The sequence below is a fragment of the Tachypleus tridentatus genome, chromosome 13, assembly GCF_004210375.1.
Source record: "Tachypleus tridentatus isolate NWPU-2018 chromosome 13, ASM421037v1, whole genome shotgun sequence".
Lineage (NCBI taxonomy): Eukaryota > Metazoa > Arthropoda > Merostomata > Xiphosura > Limulidae > Tachypleus > Tachypleus tridentatus.
Window position 1 is genome coordinate 82552610 of NC_134837.1, and position 23515 is coordinate 82576124.

At 35.2% G+C, this 23515-nt stretch overlaps 1 pseudogene; it reads right to left on the reverse strand.

Moving 5' to 3' along the window:
- Positions 1–2347: 2347 nt before the first annotated feature.
- Positions 2348–7772, reverse strand: LOC143240443 (TNF receptor-associated factor 4-like; annotated as a pseudogene).
- Positions 7773–23515: the final 15743 nt, after the last annotated feature.

Consider the following 23515-nt stretch of genomic DNA (forward strand, 5'->3'; position numbering starts at 1 on the left):
GCCAGGCGGTTAAGGCACTCAACTCGTTATCCCATGGTCGCGGGTTCAAATCCTCGTCACACTAAACATGCTCGACATTTCAGCCGTAGGGGCGTTATAATGTGACGGTTAATCCCATTATTCATTGGTAAAAGAGTAGTCCAAGAGGTGGGTGGTGATGACTAGCTGCCTTCCCTCTATTCTTACACTGTTAAATTAGGGAGAACTAGTGCAGATAAACCTCGTGTAGCTTTGGACAAACAAACACCGATAGATTGTTCACAAACATATTTTAGTTTATAAATTACTAATTTATATATGTCCAGCTTAGTATTTCATGACAAATTAAATTTATGTAGAAACTATATCTGTGAAGAATTTTAACAGGTTGTTTTTTTTCAATATTAAGTATAATGTATAATCATATATAACGACAACGTATTATGATTTACTTGTTCAACTTTTGTTTTTATAAAATTATCTTCCATATTAAACTGTAAATTCTGTCACCTCTTCCTTCCATGACATCGCAGCAAAACCCCCACCAGAGGAGTGACATGAAACACTTGTCTTAACTCCGGTCACTTTTCTTCCTCTATTATCTTTATTACGTCCAATAATAGTTATGTTTATTTCTTTATGATACAATATATTTTTATCCTTCAATTCTTCTTTAGTATCATATAAATTACTTTACAGTATCTGTAGTTAACTTAGTTTGTTTTCAGTCATACGCTTATAAATTCATAATCAGCCTTTCTTTGTCACCAAATTAGTACAGACTTAAAAAGTTTGTTTTGTTTGTTTTAAATTTCGGTAATAGCTACTCAAGGGCTATCTGCGCTGGTACCTACTTTTGCACCGTAAGACTACAAGGAAGGCAGCTAGTCATCACCACCCACCGCCAACTCCTGAGCTACTCTTTTAGCAACGAATTGTGGGATGGACCGTCATATTATAACGCCCCCACGGCTGAAATGACGAGCGTGTTTGATGAAACGGGAATTCGAACCTGCGACCCTCAGATTATGAGTCGAATGTCTTAACCACTTGGCCATGCCGGGCCAGATTTAAAAACAGGAAAGCAATAACTTCTCAAAATTAGAAAAATTCTCAACTACCTAAACTGAATGTTATGGTAAAATCTATCTCAATCCTTAAGTCAAATTAGCAGTTCAGCTTAATTGAAATCACTCCTTGATAATGTACCTTATTAACTTCACTTTGATTATTCCTAGCTGTGTACTACATACTAAAGTGAAACACATACCAGAAAATCATGACACAACTAATCAAACGTTCCTGTGCTGTTGGAGTATTTATTGAATTTTCACATTTATTTCTCATCACTTGAAGTGTTTTTTCTCTCACTTTTTCAACAAGCACAGTTTACCTACTCTCCTACTGTCAATTCATTGTCACTCGTTTTTTTCCGCTACTCTGAAGGAGTGCGATCTCCTACAGTTAGTTTAGTTTCGCTACTTTATAAAGCTCTACCTTTTCTCGGTGCCCCCAGTGGCTCAGCGGTATGTCTGCGGACTTACAATGCTAAAAACCGGGTTTCGATACCCGTGGTGGGCGGAGCACAGATAGCCCATTGTGTAGCTTTGTGCTTAATTTAAAACAACAACAAAAACAACGACAATTTTCCCGCTAGTAGTTCTCTCACCGTCATTGTAGTTTCATTAACTAATTTACACGCGTCACATTTTGAACTGTTAATTTGGTGTTAGAACACTACTGTTAATCAGATTTCTGTTTACTTTTCTTTTTACAAGTTTTCTACTTTTCAGAAGTAAAACTATAACTAATATATAAATTAAAATATAAAATACAGTCTTACTCCTTATTTTATTCTATGAAGCAATGCTTCGTGGAAAATAATTAAAAGAACGTCTCCTCGCATCCAGTTAAAACAGAACTGACCTTCTTCTTCAGTAAGATAACAAACAAACCGTTAGCAAAAGTAGCCTAGAAAAATAAGGCACTTCGGCTTTCAAAATATAAATGCACAATACCAACAGTAGTAAAATACAACATGCAACTTTATTTATTTTCAACGGTGAAAAAAAATTACTTCATGACTAAACTGTTCACATCATACCAGTTATGCATCTTTTGTTTAGATAAACACAGAATTGTCGAATCTTTATGAGTAAAATATTAAGCAAAAGAACATATCTATGTCATGACATTTTATATAGTTCTATTGTTACCAACTTGTTTCTTTTTCACATTACAAAAAAAAACAACAAACGAATTTACACGTTATATTATTTTAAACTAACAGAGAGTTTACCAGTGGTAACACTCAAAAATGTATTAAATTAGGTTTAACATGACTTTCAAATACGAATATGTAATATTTTCATACTTCTGCGATTTTACTAGAGTTTGCTTTCAACTTGATGAAAAGTGTGTCGTCTTTTACATTGCTGTGCTTCTTCAGAGTTTCGTAGGAAACAAATCTCAGAAAACCATAGCCTAAACTGTCTGATTCTTTACTTGGCCGCTGAAAGTTTTCCAGAAAGGGTCTGGCATGAAACTTTCGACAATGTGACAGGCGTTTTCTGGAGAGGCGGCAACTGATCATGAAGTGTAAAAGAAACAGTGTGTGAAAAGGGCCAAGAAAGGATTGAATCATAATCTCTTGGCAAAATCTTTATATACACAGACAAGTGACTACCTTCTCTTGCTCCGTTGCCGTTCAGGAAAAGAGTTGCCATCAGATTGTAACCATACTGGCTAATGTAGAACGGGGAACTACTTAACTCGTAGCTTTTTCTGGATTTGGCTTCTGACATCTTCTGGGTGTAATCACTAATCACCCACAACAGAATTCCAGATGTATTAAGTGTAAGGTTCTGAAAAGCATTTCGAAGTGAAGTAATCTGGTGTTGTTGCTTCAAGACTAAATCACTTATCAGGTCGAGGTGAACGTTGGTACTTGACTCCATGTGTAACTACAGAGCAAAATGTGAACCCTAACGTGAGAGAAAAAAAACACGTCACTTTCATTCTTTTGTTAATACTAATTCAACATAGACCAGTTAGTCACCCGCTGAGGCAGAGGTAAGGCTATGGTTTTAAAACGCTAAATTCAGGGCACAGCAAATAGCCTGATGTGGCTTTGCTATGAGAGAAAAATACACTTGATGAGTTCCTTAAAAAAAAACACCAACATACTTTAGATACACTTGAATAGGAACATATCTCTGAAAACATAGTTTAATAACAAAACATCCTGCTTCACAAAATCATTGTTGGTTTTGATAACCTTCTGGACGCTCTTGTTGCAATACCTCGTGACAAAACGTTACCTAATATAATTAACGTATACTTACGTTGTCAGTCATAACCACATATTCGTTATCGTTCGTAACCATCCATCTTTTATATTTGTTTATTAATTAAAGTGAGGTTATTTCTGATGTTATGTAGAACATGTATTCTGCACATTTAAACTTCATAAAAGTTATTTTCGTTTTGATAACAAATTTTCCATAAATCAGCTTCGCAGATTTCGAATATAATCTTATTTTTATATCACACGAGGATTTTTTTAGAAATCGGAAAGGAAAATAAAACAATTACTCAGATCAAATTTAATACAAAATAGAACAAAATGTATTTGGGTCATTTGCACAACGGGACGATGTGGTAGCGACGAATAAATAATACTGAAAAGAAAAAATAATGTCAAAGTGCACGCACAAAAACATACTATTCACAAATCACACGTCGTGAGGCCTTTTAATAGTTTATATACTAGTGGTGTGTTCCTGGTGGGTTTATTTGTTTTTTAATTTAGCTCAAAGCTACACGAGATCTGTCTGTGCTTGCCGTCCCTAATTTAGCAGTGTAAGAAAAGAGGTGTGTTTGTGTTTTTCGTATAGCAAAGCCACAAAGGGCCATCTGCTCAGCCCACCGCTGGGAATCGAACCCATGATTTTAGCGTTGTAAATCCGGAGATATACCGCTGTACTAGCGGGGGGCAAGAAAAGAGGAAAAGCAGTTAGTCATTACCACTCACCGCAATCTCTGGTACAACTCTATCTACCAACAAATAGTGGGATTGACCGTGCCATTATATCACCCTCACGGCTGAATGGCCAAGCATGTTTGGTGTGATAAGGATTAAACTCACGACCCTCAGAATAGCAGAAGCGTACTATCCTGGATATGCCGGTACTTTTCTTGAGAGTTCTAGAACATTCTAGGAGTATGCAAAACAATAATAATAACAACATCTTACAAATTTAATTATTTGTGACAGTATATTAAACGCCAAAATTTTATGTTGATAATCTGTAATATAAGTTCAATTCAGAGGATTCAAAAAAATCAGATGTTACAAAAAATATTGTAACTATAAGTAATAAAAATCAACACACACACATATGAACTAAAATACAACAATAAAAGTTTCTACTTTTTTGTAATGAGTTTATAAAAAAATTACCGAAAAGTTATTATTTCGTAATATTTGTTTTTTGTTTTTATTCATTTCGCGCAAAACTACACGAGAACTATCTGCGCTAGCCATTCTTAATTTAGCAGTGTACGACTAGAGGGAAAGCAGCTATTCATCACCACCCACCAACTACTCTTGGGCAACTCTTTTTACCAACGAATAGTAGGATTGACTGTCACATTATAACTACTTCATAATGCTGCGATTTAATTAGAATTTACTTTAACAATGTTAGATATTACCGAAACCTTTTAGCAAATGTGGTAAACGATGGTTCTTAGTTTTAAATTTAGAAAGACAATTTAAATAAACTACAAAAGTGAACAAACTAACAGTGCATCAAAATTTTGTAAAATCAAGGTCAAATACATATAAAAGCTCAATTATCTTTTTAGAAATATGGTCGTCAATATTCGCTATTAAAAATAATTCTTTCAGTCTTGATTTAATTTCAAACTGGAATATATGAAATAATAATATAATTTACTGTGTACCAAATAAAAAACAGAGGCCTGTAACTCCAGGTGTATATATTTTGACTTCGTTTACTGCTTTTCAGAAATATCTAAATTACCTGAAAGTTGGGCAGTTGTTTCTCCTGGAGTTAGAAATAATTCGTTTGTTTCAATACATGTTCAATTTCTTCAATTAGTTCATTAAGACTTTCAAAAGAATGCTCCAATAAACCTCACCTTGAACTTGCAACCCATATCTCTGAAATCACAATAAAGTGCTACAAATGGACTTCCATATCTTCTCTGTGGAGGGACCTTCGATGATTCACAGTGGTTAGGACATGGCACTGGACACCTGGGACATTTTGTTGTGTGGTTCTGTAAATATAAATATCACAATGACACAAACATATCTCAGTATCTACCGTTTGTATCTTTACCAGTGGTGTAATTATCATAAATATTCTTTCCAAAACTCGTTGCAGTTTCACAACATTACGAAAAGCTGTCCGGTTATAAAGCTGCTTAACACGTTGAGCAACAAAAAACTTTATTTGTCCGTGAGATACTTTCTCAGAAAAAAAGTTAAATAATATTAAGTTCCTATCACAGTTAGTTGTGTACTTAAAGAGAAACTAAAGATCAACTAAACCCTAACTGTAAAACTTTGTAAGAAATAGTTTCTTTATGGGTATTTAAACCATTAGTATAGTTAAGTAACTACTAATAAAGATTAAAATTCATTATTTTTCAATTGAGTACCATCGCTTTATTTGTAATTAAGCATCTATTTGTGCTCTGCCCACCACGAATATAGAAACCCGGTTCTGGTGTTGCATGTCTGCAGATATGTCGTTGTGCCACTGGGGATGGGGTGTTATTGTTATTTTTGAATTTCGCGCAAAGCTACACAAGGGTTATCTCTCCCAGCCGTCCTTAATTTAGCAGTGTAAAACAAGAGGGAACACAGATAGTCATAACCACCCACCGCGAAAGGGCTAGCGTATATGATGTGACGGGGATTCGAACCCGCATCCTGAGATTGCGACTTGAGCGCCCTAACTATTTGTCCATGTCAGGTCACTAGGTGGCGGTGCCTCGTTGTTAACAATATTTTCGGCTTCCGACAGTCAATCTTTCCACTTCCTAAATTTAATTAGTTAGTCAACAAACAGCTTTCTTACTCGTTCTTTATAATACTATATAATACTTCAATCCAAAATCAGAGATTGTTGAGATGTAAAAACACATTGTCGACCAAATACTACTTTTACCTAGAATCGGAGTTTATTGAGACGTAAAAACCACACTGTCAGCTACACAGAACTCCCATATAGAATCAGAAATTATTGATATGTAAAAATAGTTGCCAGCTATGCAATTCACTAGTTGAGATTAATATGTAATTCGAAAAATAAGGAAATAGTTGTCAAACGTGGAAAGCCTTTCTAACTAAAACTGCTATTTTTTGTACAAAACACGATTTTTATATCAATTTATTATGAACACTTTAGTATATCCTTTATTAATTAAATACCTCGAAAATAAAATGAATACGTGTTTGTCTGTCAATACAAAATACACTTTAATTTAAGCTTTTTCTTTAAAAAATAAAACCATAATTTTTGGGCACATATGTTAATACAATATATTACTCAGACAGTGACCACATCCATACACTGTACAGAAGGTTGAATTTTGAAATGTTTTATCAATTAAAACAATGAAATATTTGTTACCAATTAGTGAAACAATTTTTTTACAAGTGTGAAAACATGTTCATGTTATACGGTTTTAATTTTAAATATTTAAAAGTGCAACTTTTTTATATAACAGAAATGTTTCTCAATTTAATATATTCCAGCGGCATCATTGAGTGTAAAATGTTCCCGTATCTAATCATTTGAAGGATATTTTACTTAGGCAATTTTCATTTAACCATTAATGTCTGCGATGTCACTGTTTGCACGCCCGCGATCCCTACTACTACAAATTCTGACACAACTCCGTTTCTTTCACAGAACAAAATTACCATTATCTTCTTAAGTGATTCAATCATTAACCGCTACCGTATGAAATACTTTAATTAAAAATTTAACAATAAGATTATATTAGTTATCCTTTACAGTCGATTTTTCTTAAAATTTAGAATTTAAATCATAAATTTGCAAATTAAGTAAATGAATTGTTTGTTTTGGGAATTTCGCACAAAGCTACTCGAGGGCTATCTGTGCTAGCCGTCCCTAATTTAGCAGTGTAAGACTAGAGGGAAGACAGCTAGTCATCACCACCCACCGCCAACTCTTGGGCTACTCTTTTACCAACGAATAGTGGAATTGACCGTCACATTATAACATCCCCACGGCTGAAAGGGCGAGCATGTTTGGCGCGAGGGGGATGCAAACCCGCGACCCTGAGATTACGAGTCGCACGTCTTACGCGCTTGGCCATGCCAGGCCAAGTAAATGAAAATTAACTGTGTGGGGTAAAACGTGACGCGACAGCTAATAGGGTTGTTTTAGGCCTACGTAAGTAGGTTCGAAACTTTCATCTATAAGAAACTTATTTGTGAGTACAGAAAATGGATCGACATAAATAATGCAGAACTACAAAGTACAATGTTATTTTAATCAGATTAACATAGACAAAAAAATGACAAGTTTAATAAATGTTCTAGACCACAAAGAACTTTTTTTTTAATCTAACCTCTAATATATCATAAACAAACTTATTCTGGCAATATCGACACGCCACCAGCCTCTTGGCGCATTCATTCAATTGGTGAGTAGTAACAAATCTTCGCAGAATCTTTAGTCCACATTTATTCTCACAAAATACTGGCTCATACTGGCTGCTACTCATGTGGCCCTAAAGATCGGTTATCAACAAATATGCTTTATAAATGAGTTGCTGTCACGTTTCTTGTAATCACAGATAATTTCTCATGTACTTGTTACGATCTTACGGTTACTAAAGGTTAAAACAAAACATTCATAAAATGCTGTTTATATTAAAAGCAAACCACGGGCGTCCAATTACCTCATCACTTAATATAAAATAGGTAGTCTGTAAATTATATTTCCTGTTTAGGTGATCTGGGCTCAAATGTTTATAATGTTATGTTAGAAAAATGGAACAAACTTTCAACTTGGAAATAGATTAAGCCTAATTATTTTGGATTACACTAGTATTTTCATTTGCAATACAGTTTGGTAATTAATTTGTTATTTTTTTACTTACATAAACATTAGTTTTTTATGTATTATGTATACCGTTCTGTTACCAGGCTCCAGAGGCGTCGCTGAGTGCTTAAAAGATTTGGAGCTCCGTTAAATGAGTTTTCATCAGTAACTAGACGTTGTTATGAAGAATTATTTAAAATTTACTGGTGTCACATTTCGGTGTTATAGAACTTTTTGGCTTATAAGTTTTATGCATATGTTATAGTATATCCTGACTGAATCACATAAATTCAAAAGGAAACTTTAATTTTAGTCTTGACTTAGGTTTGACTTGAATACATTTTAGTCATATCTAAATTATAATTTTATTATCATTAGGTTATTTGTATTAATTGTGTCATATGTTGTAATGATTTTTGAAATTGTATAATTCTTTTAAAATGTATTGTATTTAACGTATACTTATCCATACGTATATTTATATAGCATCTGATTTAAAAATTTTCTTACACTAATTTTTAATTCTCTAAGATTTACTGTTGTACATTTATCTCAGTATAGTTCTTTAAAGAATGTGAAGTATATTGCTGAACGCGTATTGCGCAAGTTCTATCTCTTGTTTATATATTTAGAAGATTCTGGAGAGTAGCAATCAATAATATGTGGTTTTCGAACATTTTTACACCTTCGAGAAACACTTATGATTTGTGCAAAAGCAGCTAGCCGAGAGACAGTAATAGAAAATTACAGTTACAATCAGTGTGCTTTTGGCCTCTGAAGCGATAATTGTGATTAACGACTATTAATCGGAAAACTATAGAATTTTGACCCAGAGTGTTTACAGATTTCGAACAAACCGTTTGACTTCAGTGAATTAACTTCGGACGTTAGTATTTCTACAAGTGCATTGAATACTTCTTTCGGATAAAAGACAGCGGTGTGAGGCCAATCAAGTTAGCTTGCTTAAGGGAGGTGTCACAATATCAACTCAAAATTAATTTGCTTGTCGTGAACCGAGATCGTCAATAAAATATTCAGTTCTATATCAGTTATAAGACTCAGTATTGTTTGTAAGTTTGTAAAACTCTTGTAAATAAATCATCATTTATAAAAACTGTTACTAATAACCCTTACTATAAACTGTACTGTGTTTTGGTTTATATATTAAAACATATTTGTGTTAAAAAAGAAAACTGTGTGTATAAATATTGTTGGCAAATATCATATATTTAATACATATTAACATTTATTAACATTTGAATTAAAATTAAATTTCCGATTATTTGAAATCGTAATACGTAACGTACGTAACATAATAAATCGGAGACTTGTCCTTAACACAAATGGTTATATACAACAGTGTAACCTTAAACACCATATGTTTAGTTATCTGATAAAAAAATATCATTTAGTATTTTGCTAATTGTGATCTCTATCTTTAACAATATTGTGCACTTGAAAATTCAGAGCGTGTAACATTTCTAAGCCAACTGAAATAATGAGTGGATATAAAACAAACTATCTACTTATATCAAAAGTAAAAGTCAGTTTGGTAATGAGTAAGCATCAGAATGAATAACGTCGAGGGTTTAGGAAGCTAAAAATCTGGTTTGGATGTTTGCGTGGGCAAAGCCCTAGATACCCCATTTTGAAGCTTTAAGATTAACAAAAAAAACGTTAAAATGTATTAAGCATTCTCAGTGATTTAACACGTTCAAGAGCTTCAGAATGGCTCAATGAGCTATCTGATATGTCCACCAAGAGGAATCGAATCCCAGATTTTAGTGTTGTAAATTCGAAGTCTTTCCGCTGTCCCATCAAGCGACAAACTTTAAAAATAAAAAAAAAACAGTCAGCACAACGAACAATTCGATTCCATGAAAGACACATCTCTTTACTTAAACATTTCAAACTAGTACATGAAACAAACAATATCAGAGAAAACACGAGTTGGAAAAGTTGTTAATATATAACAGGATGTCCGGAAATCGTTAAGAAACTACTTTCTTCTCAATATGTGACTTGATAACAACTTCCGGATGCCCAGATACGCATCACAATAACAAACATAAATACAATGGAACTAGTAATAGTTACAACACATCATTTTATAACTAAGTATAGTGTTTCAAACAGTCGACTAATGTGAGCATAATAAGTATCGTTTACACAATTGGAAAGTTAACGAAAAATATAGAACACGTAAGCATGAAATTGCAATATGTAATTTTTTTAACAATAATGAGAATCAGATGAAGAATGTGTGAATTACATAAAATACTAAACGTTAGCATAGTGTTCTAAAACCATGTAATATGCATAGATATGGTAACAAAACAAAAGGGAATCCTCAAATGCCGCGGCTGAAACTGGATCTCAAAGCGCTATAGAGATAGAAGTTTGTGAGTTACAATTGTGTACTTGAAGAGAAAAAAACTCATAACTATTCTATAAGCCACTATGCCGCGGCTAAAAGCAAATACAAGATTATATTACAACATAAAACTTTAAACCTCCTGTACCAATTTTTTTTATATTAACATAACACTACAAGCAGTACGTTTTCATTGTGTCACACAACTATAGAATTTCCAACAAGCAAACAGTTATGTAGAAAGTTGAACCGCTCCAACAGAAAAACTGAATCATAACGATTTAAAAAAAATTTTACTAACCCCATATATAGACGACAAAACAGCGTAGATGGGCCAAAGATACCATTCAATACAAGTTGTCAGCTACACCTTTACCCCCTCTCCCCATAAAGTTCGACAGGTTTACGATTTTCTCTCAAAATAAAACTAATTGTAAACAAAGAGAATATTTCTGAAATAAATTTGATGTAGGTATCTTTAACGGTTTATCTTTAAGCAGGGGTCTCTTTAACGGTTATCCTACGTTTGTGATATAAAGACCGAAAATAGGTTTTGTTTGCGAGAATGAAAGAATGTTGTGGTTTGAGTTGATAGAAAGTACTTTAGTTGCTGGTGGATAATCCCATTTGATTAGCTGGTAGAGTTTCTTAGTACATTTCTTAATTCGAAATAAAACTAAATAGTACTAAATGTTAATATCAACAAAGAATACTGCGTTAGTTTGACAAATTACCACTCTTCTTTTTTTTTTTTGCTAAATATTACTAATTGATGTTTTTGGTTTTAAAACATTTTGTTTGTTTGTTTGTTTTGAATTTTGCGTAAAGCTACACGAGAGCTATCTGCGCTAGCCGTTCCTAAGTTAGCAGTGTGAGACTAGAGGGAAAGCAGCTAGTCATCACTATCCACCGCCAACTCTTGGGCCAATCTTTTACCAACGAATTGTGGAATTGACCGTCACATTATAATACTCCCACGGCTGAAAGGATGGGTATGTTTGGTGCGACGGGTAATCGAATCCATGACCCTCAGATTACGAGTCGAACGCCTTAACCCACCTGGCCATGCCGGGCCTTCTTGAAAACAGTAGAAGTTCAATTTACCTACATCAGTCAGTTGTTAGGTTCTAGAAAATACGAGATTTACTACGTATATACACATTAAGAAATAGCCGTAGAATGAGCTGTACAGGAATATACTGCTTCTGACTTTATTTCATTGTTTCTTACACTTGGGATACCATCTACTCATTTTGTGATTGACGTTTGTACTTGTGAAACAATAATATGTATGTGAATTTAAAAAATAGAAGGATTTATTGTAGCTGGTAAGAGATTTTTAAGCTTCTGCGTTGCTTATAGAACGACATCATATCTCTGTCTCGCTAACAGCTTTTCGTTATTTTTGTTTCAACTACACTATTTGTGTTCGTTGCTAATTGCCTAATATTTGCTGATAAACCTACACGCGAATATAATCCTAGCGATGATGAAACGCTCAGACTTATGTAGCATTGAAGTCCTTTATTTCCGGATGAGATGTTTTGAAAAACTAATGTAACTACTTCAACCCTGTTCGTGGAAAATGCAAAAACGGAATTGGCATAGATGCAGCCAATCACAACGGTTTGAACTTAGAACATTACGTGCACTGAGTAAGTGCTCTACCAGCTAGACCCGACTATGTAACACAAATTTTGTTCTTGGATAATATGTGTTATTTCTTAATTGCTTATGTTGTAAAAGTACAGAAAATGGCCATTATTCCCCTTCAAACTTTGCGTTCGTGACCTTGATAATGAAATGTACGAATTAACCTATTTTCTATGTAGAAACGGGCATATTTGCACATTTTCATTTACATAAGGTCTGAATAACATATGAATCAAAATTTACATATATTTATACTAATGTTATACAAAAATGTTTAAAACTTTTTAGAAGTGAGTAGTTTCTCGAGATTTGAGAATGTAATGTAAATCACTTTCACGTATCAGTCCCCAAATATAGACTTCCATCATGTTTTCATTGTACTCTTTTTGGTAGCGACGTTGAAAGTTTAGAATATCTTTGTGAAAGCGCTCGTCTTGCTCTTTTAGGTGCACCGAATGAGCCAGTGAAAGAGATGGGTAGTTATTCCCATTATGGAGAAGCACAGTTTCCAAGCTTCTGGATGACCTATCAATATTGATGCGTCTTTTGTTCGGGTTACAGGCAATTCCAATTACCTTGCACAAACCGCATACATTGTGGCAGAAGCAGAGCCCATCTTCACGAGTGAAGAAGCTTGAAAAATGTCGGTGTATTGCGACTTTCATCTAAAAAAGGCACTCCTAGAGCCCAGGTGTCAAAAGCTTGGCATTCGACTTTGTTACACCAAAATCTGTGATCAAGTCATTGGGTCTCTTTGGTTGGGATAGCATGTGATTTTCTCACCAGCTGCACCTCTGAAATTGTAATCAGGATCTTCAACGTATACCTACTCTTCTGATTTGCTGTTCTTTTCCAAGGATGCTGCTTTCTCTCTGTCGGAGTGAGTACCGGGAGCTCAGGGCAGTGTGGCACTAGGGCAATGAATGATGGAAAGTCCGGAAACATGATAGTAGATGCATTTTTGCCAGATTGACGTCTGGAAGGGTCCACCATTCTGATGTAGCTATTGCTTGAATGGTCAGTGGGTTCACGTCAAATTCTTGGAATAGCAATCTTCATGTCTCTCTTTTCCCCTCTGTACCATCCTACAAAAGAGCAAAATACAATTTTTATTATGAAGAATTAATTTATTTCATCCACAACTAATTTGTAAGATGTTCATGCAAAATATTTATATGTGATTGTTTTTCTATTCCATTGGAAATTTTGAAACATAAATTAAAAGAGATTTAAATTTTAAATAGGTATACAATGTGTATAATGTAAAATCTTACTATTTAAGCAAAGAAAAATTGTCCGTTTTACCTTCCAGAGGTTTTTTGCAAAGCTCTAAAGGTAAAATGAGGTGCCCAGGGTTTGTCTTGATCCCCGACAGGCATGCAGAAATATGCCTTGTAGGTTTCACACAGTTTTCTACAGAAAACTTTTTCCCTCTTGTCTTCATACATTGGCCACATACATAACAGAATGAGTTTGGAGAATGCTTGCAGCTTCTTAATGTCATCTCTGAAAAAATCAGATAGGTCTTTATGTTCACTCAGGCAGCTAGAACTAAACTGAAGTGTTCGGCCCCTGTCTGTATATATTACTATAAAAAGTTCTAGAAAATTCGAAAAGGTTCTTGAAATTTCTCGTAAGTTCTACAACATTCTAGAAAGCTCTTGAAAATTTTGTAAGTTCTAGAAATTCTCTATCGGCTACTCAGCACTGAATCTACATAAAATGTTCTGGAAAATGGGCAAATTTCTTTACCCAGGTAACAAAAAAACGTTTTAAGAGAAAAATAGCTATTTTCCATATACTTGAGGCATAACCAATTAGGAAATAACACTTTTAGCCCAGGAACATGAAAAAGTAAAAATTTTGTTGCATATATAATTATAATTCTCCTTTCACCGATTGCGAGCGATATTAAGATTCGAAGCTTGAAGAACAAAATAAAATTGAACTGTGATTAATTGGTGAAAGTCACCTGTTTATGACGTTTTGACCAATCAGTTGGAATGTTTTCGCAAAACTCTTGACCAATTATTTGAAACGTTTTAACACGCCCTTTACCCATTTTATTAAAATATTTTTGTTTGCCTCTTGACCAGTCATCTGAAAAGTTGTTGTTAAGCTATTATTCATTTGGAACCTTTTGCAAACTTCTTAAATTTTAACATAACACCTTGAAAATGTTTTGATGTGAATTTCCTAGGTTTTTTCCATGATTTCTTTTTTACCTCATATTTAAAGTAAAAAAATAAAATCGCGAAGTCAAGAATTGAATTCTTTTTCTCACCAGGCCTTATCTGTAATATTGTTAGTTCGTCCATCCACTTACAACCTTTCTGATGGTGTATACAGTAAACAAGCGAACCCATCACCGTATCCTCTGTGTTTGGATTTGGGTACACCTGAAATGTAAATTAATATAACATTTTAACTCTAATTCACTATTAGCTGCAGAACAAGAAACAACCAAAAAACATAGTCACATTTGAAGAAATAGACCGGGTAGTATTCTTGTGTGAAATTGTTTTCTGTTGTTGTTTGAGAGACGAAGGGTAATCTGGTTTAGAGATGAAAAAGAAAACTTGAATGTGTTAAAGTTTTATTGTGACCTATAGTGACCTATTTGAATTAAAGTTTCTAAACGAGTCTCGCATCCCGAGATAATGAACTGAAAAGATATGATACAGAGTTTAAAGTAATAAATCATAAGATTACATGGGCTTAAAATTAAAGTTTGATCTTATGTAGGAAATATACACAACTGTCATTAATTTAAAATTTGAAGTCCACCAGTTACAGAGATACGACTGAACAAAGTCGAAAAAGTTTTTCAAGAAGGCACAACTATATAAACAAAGTTGACAAATGACGTGATATTAAAGTAGTTATACTAATATAGAAGAACGAGTTAAGAATAACCTCTACAGTTAGCTGCAGCCAGAAAGAAATTTTGTTATAGCGTTATTCATCATTTGCGAAAGTTTGCTACTGTCTTTCCAGTACACACAAATCACTGATCTCCAAAACTTAAGATATACTGAAAAGTCAAGATTAAAATAGAACACAACCAAGTGGCTCGCGTTGCCAGTTCAAATTGCATTTCATGGTTCATACGCTGATTATACAACGTATGGTATAGGTTTGGAAACACCCAAAATAAGAACTAGTCAAAGTGACGACTTTTGAATAGTAAATCAGGTAGTCAAGCGGTGCCAAAAACGTCTCTCAAAGTAGTCGCTAAAATCGATGACTACCTTATATGACTATTAAATATTAGTCATTTTTACTACTGTGTAGTCGGAAAATAGTCAGGTGATGGGGGCAGGGATACCTGGCAGATAATAAATTTGATTGCTCAGTGATAATCGTTATGACTTTCGTTAGGTAGTCATTCTGACCAATGCTGACTATCTGACAATTGTTTCACTGCATACCTGCAAACCACTACAGAGTAGTCATGACATAGTCAGTGTGATCTTCTTTGTCCAAGGAGCGGTTGTCATTATGACTATCCATTAACAATGGATTGTTGTCATTATGATTATCCAACGATTATGGAAAATAAGTCATGTTGACCCGGTCAGGAGCATCTCTGCAATGTCACTGTCAGGCAAAGAGACCATCTTCAGTCAGTTGGGGTCAACAGAACCATCACTGAGCAGTCGACCCCGCTGCCATCTGATGATTCAACCTAAGTCCCAGTAACCTGCCACTATCTTGAAAAATATATAATGCATTATAGCAGCACCATTTTATTCCAAACTGAACAGAAGTGTACATCAATATTCATGTACCAAAATAAAATTCAAAATGCAGTAACAATTTGAAAATAAACAACTGAACTTTACACTTGGTTTTTTGTAAATTCACCCTGGATCAAATATACATGACAAGTTACTATTACCAGATCTAATATAATCTTATGGCTTTGAACATTTTTCTCTTCCTTTACCTTTGGACGTTTTGATAGATTTCCCGCTGCTATGTTTTTTGACATTCAAGAGATCAAGCAACTGAAGAACACATCTGTCTGCATATTTTTCAGATTTGGTAATTTTCCTGGACTCATCATTGAGCTTCAGAACAATTCTTTCAACAAAATTGAAAGTTTTCTCGAGTTTTGTTGGAAATGCAAAGTTGAAAATATAAAAACTCCCTACATACACAGTGAATGCTTCCACAAAATTTTCAGTGGCACAAATATCAAAGCCATCAACATATAGTTTGAATTCCTGATCACAAAACTGAGAAATTGAAACACATTGAATTTATATACCACTCTCAGCAGGTTCCCTAACTTCAGTACCCACCATGATACTTTCACTTTCTTTTAGAAGAAAAGGGATACCAAGAATGGCAATAGTAGATGTAACATCAGGCATGTGTGAGGACTGTTTCATAAGAAATGCTAGCAATGGATTATTTTCTGGCGATATGTTTCTGTCCTGCACGTGAAAATTTACTGAGTCCGTTTATAAAGAAAGAAAGTTGGACACTCCTTTTTCTGCATCATTTCCTAGCCGCTTAAATTCATTCAATAGCTGTACTGGTGATGCCACAAAGAAAGGATAATGCTCTATAAGTTTATTGACAGGAGTGTTGTCAATGACCAGTTTCCTACTATATGCAGAGTTTTGTCCATAAGCAAGTCCACTTTACAAAGATCACCCTTTTTTCTGCACTGCAGACGAGTTTTCATCCATTCCTTGCGTTTTTCGGTGGAAGTTTCATCCTCCCCAACTGGCTTTTCACACAAGTATTGCTTTAATCCATATAGCCTCTGTTCTGAGATGTGGTTTGGAGATGGGGTTTCATCTGTTGCAGTTTTCGTCTTTTTCTTTCTTTCTTGGACTATAGGCAATGATGAATCCTTCTGCTTTCTAGTATTCTGGAATTTCTGACGAAGCCTCATCCTACACATCTCCTGCAATTAGAATTGACAGAATTAATTCTATTGAGAATGAACAACAAAACTGCCCTGGTATAACTGTAATTATTTTAAACAGTATTTCTTTTAGACCACTTTTGGCATTTTCAGGTTTAATCTGAGAGATTCAAAGGTCATACACATACTGATTAATAAATCAGTTGTACGAGTTCATCTTGACAATGTATTCTCTTTAGCGTCAAATTAGTTTAGTTTCATTAGTTGAATCATGTTATATCGTATACAAACAAAACAAATATTTCAAAGTATAAAATAGTATTTTCCACAACCCCTCCTTGGTAGATATATATACTTGTGTGTATTTTAAAAAATATAACTTCCCACAAAATTTTCACTTGTTTCTTTACTAATATTATGCAACACGAACGGGTGCGGCATGGCCAAGGGTGTGACTCGTAATCTGAGGGTCGCGGGTTCGCATCCCCGTTGCGCCAAACATGCTCGCCCTTTCGGCCCTGGGGGCGTTATAATGTGACGGTTAATCCCACTATTCGTTGGTAAAGAGTAGCCCAAGCGTTGCGATCACAAGCTGTCTTCCTTTTAGTCTTACACTGCTTAATTATGGACGGCTATCGCAGATAGCCCTCGAGTAGCTTTGCGCTAAATTCAAAACAAACAAACAAAGCAACACAAAAAAATGACATTTAATTTATTTTGTGACTGATGAACATATTTCTTGCAGAATACATATACACCCTTACAAGTGATGATATGGTCATTCCTGCTATGCACTTTAGGACGAATTTTATTGGGCTCATAAAGTCAAATGTATAGATAAAAGAATATATTTTTGATGAAAATATATTTCACAACAAATTTAGCATAATGCACATGTGGATAGCACTTACACGAACACCTTGGGGTGTTAGATTTGGGGCATCTGACAGCTGAGGGTAGCGCTTAAATATTTCATCTACTACTTGGTCATACTGCCTTGAAGTACGATATCTGGAAAATAGAGATTGGGCAGGCTATCAAGTACAGATGAAGACATGTGAAGAGACATTACACTAGGGAACACTCATTTTGTTGCATTTAAAAAAAAAGACCTTTCTATAGTCAATTTGAGTGTGTTGATTTTAAATCTGAAGTCGGTTTTTGTCTGCAAGCTACAGATTTTATGCAATTTGACATTTTTATTTATTTTTTAATTTTTCGTTATTATGGGAAATTATAGGAATAGCTTATCAATTTGTTTGTGTATTTTATTCATGTAGGAATTTGCGTTTGTAACTTTTGCGTTTGTACACTTCATCTGGACAATCTCGTTTAATGCTCCAGCAGTAGTCAGCCATCATACTTTTGTCCCAGCGCCCTTGGTAGCGTTCTTCCATGACCTTTAGGTCTTGGTGGAATCGTTCTCCTTGTTCGTCACTCACAGCCCCCAGGTTGTCAGGGAACTTATCAAGGTGACTGTTCAAAAAATGAAGCTTGATGCTCATGTTGCACCCAAGATCACGAAAAGCGAGGAGCATTCTGTTCACAAGTTCACTGTAGTTCTCCGCCTTATTGTTTCCAAGGAAGTTCTGAACGACTGCCACAAAGGATAACCATGCTGCCTTTTCTAAAGCGGTCATCTTAGCAACAAACTGATCATCACGAATTAGGGTTCGAATCTGTGGGCCATCAAACACGCCTGCTTTGATCTTCTCAAATGATAACCCTGGTAAAGCTGTGATGATGTGTTGGAAACATTCACCTTCGGTTTCCAGTGCCTTGTCAAATTGCTTCATCAAACCTAATTTGATGTGAAGAGGAGGAAAGATGATCTTATCTTTGCTTACAATTGGGTCTTGTATGATATTTGGCATGCCTGCTTCAAGGGTGTCACGAATAGGCCAGTCCTTCTGGACCCAATGTCTGTCTCGTGCTCGGCTGTCCCACATACAGAGGAAACATGGAAACTTGGTGAAACCTTTCTGTTGTCCAAGAAGAAAGTTGACCATCTTTAAGTCTACACAAATGATCCAATTGTGCTCATGATATTTTAATAAGTCCATGACCATTCTCATATCATCATAGTCTTCCCGCAAATGCACTGAGTGACCGACAGGTACTGCTACATAAACATTCCCATTATGTAAAGAACACACTTTAGACTGCGTTTTGAACTGTCTAAAAGAGTCTCCATTCAGCAGGACTATAGTAAGGTACACCCAGTTCTTTGAAAGCCCTTGGATGTCATGGCAGTAAACAAACTGTCTGTCTTCTGAAAAGAAGGTCACTAAAACTGGTCACGCTTTCTGAAATATGATACTTTAACAGAGTGATCAACAAGCTTTCTGCCTTGTAATCTTGATGCCAAAAGCTCTGCTGCTTTCTTTGAAAGACCTAAATCCCGCACTAAATCATTCAGTTCAGCCTGGGGAAGAGGCTTGGGGACGGGGAAAGGTTCAGTGTCTGAAGAACAGTTGTCCGATTGTGTACACTTTTCTGACAATTCACTGTCACAACTGTCTTGTTCGCTTGTATCATGTCCAATGTCTTTATCGTCCAATGAAGGCAACCCTTTGAAAACTGGAACAGGAACTTCTTCAGAGTGCGGAGCAGGCCGAATAGCTGAGGGAATGTTCGGATACGTAATCTTATGTCGGTTTTTTCTTCCCAACACCCGTTGTGTTTACCATGCAAAAATAACACCATGGTTGGTGGGTTCGCGCCAAATCATTGGAACACCAAAAGGCAGACCATTGCGTTTTCCTTTGGTCCAGTCTCGAAGCATTTCCTCACAATTGTGGCACACAACATGAGGAGCCCCATTGCTTGTCTTGATCACCAAGATGAACTTCAAAATATGCCTTGTAGGCACGCTTGACGAACGAGGATATGTTACGTCTCTGACGATTGAGTGTGTAGCATCCACATATGTAGCAGAAGGCATCAGGCTTGTTTCTGCAATGATATCTATTTTTGGAAGCCATGTTTGATCTGAAATAAAAGAAGAATGATCAAAATATTAGAAGCTGTCTATATATATGGACGTGAAAATGCTTATACATGGTTTACGCAAGTTCATATTTGTACAATTTCATTAACCTCAAATTGTATACAAACTAGAGCTTGTAGAGAAAAACTAATTTCAGATTTGAAATCAGCGCCTAAAACTCCTTCAGAATCAGTTAAAATATCAATGCAACTCAAAGTTACTGAAAAAGTGTTCCCCAGTGAATATAATCAGTGTAATTACGCTTGTAATCAGAAATGGTACGCATGGTATTTGCTGCACAGCACTTAAAAGGTATAGTTGGAAATCTCAGTGTAGACTGCATCCAGCAAATGGAAGCGACTTTCTTTCCCAACAGGCTTCACTTGCGACAATAGCAAAGCAGTAGATCGAGTCAGACTTGACACATTTTCCAGCTTGAAGGGTACTGGACGAGGCTTGGATGCTAAGATGCTGACCAAAGAAAATATCAAATAGTTCAAAACACTTACAAATTGGGGTTGACTGATTGAAATGAAATACTAACTATGGCCTAATTGTCTCAAGTGAAAAATGAAATCATTTCTTCAACAGATTGAAAGATCTGTTTGACATTCATTTGAGCATATCCTACCATGATAATATGGACTGAATTTGTTCAGTACTGGGACCAGGTGAAGATGCACTCTGCCTGCTTGAAGGCACTTCAGGGTTCGGTGGATTCTGGTCAAAAATAAATTTTAACGGGTCTAAATTTGTAGTAAAAAATTAACAACAGTAATTGTGCTGTGTTAAAGAATGTATTTTGAACAATTTTACTTCTTTGTTTCGGAATAAAGTTTCTGCAGAGTGATTTCCAATAACTACACAAATGATTATAATCACTCAAATTTAAATGGGTTGCGCATTCTTACAAACAACTTACCATAACAGCTATCTCTCCGTCAAAGGCCCCAGAAACCAGAGAAACGTACAACTTTGCTCGTGGTTTTGGAATGTCAGACCATTGAACATCCATCCAGTTCTGCCAGTCTTCAATGTACACTTGAGCTGACAAGTTGGGCAACAATTCCAGATCATCCACTGACACCCCATTTTTTTTCATTCTGGGTAATGTGGTAGAATAAAGCCATCTCTCTGGAATGTAAAAGTATGGTACTGATCAAAAATGATTCATATGTATACACATGAAGAAAAGTTGTCATTGAAGAACAACTACAAAACACCAAAAAGATACATTAAATTTCCATGAATTTAACATCAACAGGACTGGTATAAATCAGCTAAATAAGTAATTTGGTTTTTCCCTACCAAGTACTAGCCTTTAAAAGGTGAAAGCAAACATAAGTAGTCTGACCTCAATAGATGGTCATGATAGTGGTGATTTTGGTGCAAATATGCATGATACATATTAATATGACACAAGTTCTCTCTGTTTGAAAATTGTGATGAAATTTGTCACAAAAAGGCAGAAACAAATTTACGTAAAATATATCAAATCTTTTGATGAAATTTGTCACTTGAAGGTACACACCAAGTTACATAAAATAGGCTAAAATTTACCACTGATTACCGAGTTCTGTTTAAAATTTGTCATTATTCAGTCGCCACGAATGTAGTGATGTAGGATGATCATATTTTCACCTTTGTTTACATAACAAGGCAATGATCATAAAGATCCGGAATGCTCAGGAGTTCATAGCTTCTCATTGGCTCTACAATGTAAGCATGAAGATGCCTGTGATAACCAATAGTTTGGTATCTTTGACAATACAAAAAAACGTTTTCCCAAAAAACAAAGCAACAGGTCACTGAAGAAAATTGAATCTGACAGGATTAGCTAGGTCAAAGGCATCTATTCCAATAAACCCATTGTTTTCCAAATGTGAACAGAGTTTATACTGGTGTCTCATTGCCATTGTTTTGGCTAGATTCCTCCTGTTTTGGTACGTCTTGCAACATCAACAAAAACTTTGTTTGGCCTCAAATCTCATGGTCCACACATTCCTCGGTGGACCAAATCTGCGGGTCATCTCTAGGCAATGCATAGTAAAATGTTCCTTTGACTTGAGAGTTCCATTTGGAAATTCTTTTTCATAAAGAGAATGGAACTGTTGTATTACATCATTTAAGAATTCAATGCTTGCATATGACATTGATGGACACATTATCAATTCTACCATATCCAGCAGAGCCAACAGAACTACCCATTTGTTGTTGCCTTCTGCCACTGCATCACCCACCAGTAATGGAAATAACCTTAAGAGACACCAAACTTGCGCAGTGTTTTGCTTAATGTGTACAGACCCTCTCAAAATAACAAGCTCAGACCTATTGATTTTATCAGTTCCTTTGTAGTGGAACTCCTTTACTCTGCCTGCAAGGTACTGAAGGCAGAAGTATCCAGACAAGACATGCTGATCTATGAGTGAAATTAAAATTTCTGATACCAAGCCAGATTTAAAAAGGTCATGTAATATATCAGGTGGTAGAGCATTTACCAAATGAAATTGCTGCAGAACGTTCAGGAGCGATCTTTTTTTAACCCCATGTGTACTTTACAAAGTCGGTTCAGTTTAAACCATTGCAACTTGGTAATTATAGGATGCAATAGAATTCTTTGGACATATCAGTCAACTTTCTTAAATCATCCCAAGTTACCATGCAGAATCCACATGATCTGTGAGCAGAAAATGATTCAAGAAACCCTCCAATAGCATGGCTTCCCAAATTATCTGCAACAACAACAAGAGGTGCATCTCTGAATTTGAATGTTCCTCTGGTTTAACAATGTCAATACCAATGTTTTCAAGAACACATAGTTCTTCAATCAAAGATCTCATAACTGTATTCAGCCCATGTTTTTTTACATTTTGGCTCTTCACGAAGATTGTTAAGAATATACAATGAAGCTGAGATCTCAAAGCAGGTTCAATATTGCCTAACTGATAGTAGAAAGCAGCATATTTTTCAGCAACAGCTCGTATTCCAGTCTGGTTCACAGATGTAAAGTCATTAAAATAGAGAATTATTTGAAGGTCAAGGGTTGTTTCTTGCCAGAATGGATGGTTTTTGAAATGTTCACCATCAACGACATCTCTAAGACAATCATCAGCTGACTAGCGAGGATAAACAACCTGGCTAAAAATATCATCGTGTTTAAGCAAACACTTTAGAGTATCTAATAAAGAAACATACTGCATTGTGTCACGTTTCCCATCACCAGCAATTCCCAGGTCATACTCAACAGGTTTTACAAATGACAAATTATCTTCAATGCAAGACTGAAAATTATTGTGATCAGTGAAATTTTCAATCATGGAATGAATGAACGTCAAGACTTTCAATCTTGCAAGCTTCCACCACTGTAACTATACTATTTGTAGGAACCCCCTCACTGATCAATGTTCTTTTTATGGTTTGGAATAAATGTTTATCTTTGGCAGCCATAATAGAACAGGACAAATTTAAAAAATTACCTGTAGTTTTATAAGTATTTTTTTTTTCATTTTCACGCAGGTGCAGAATTG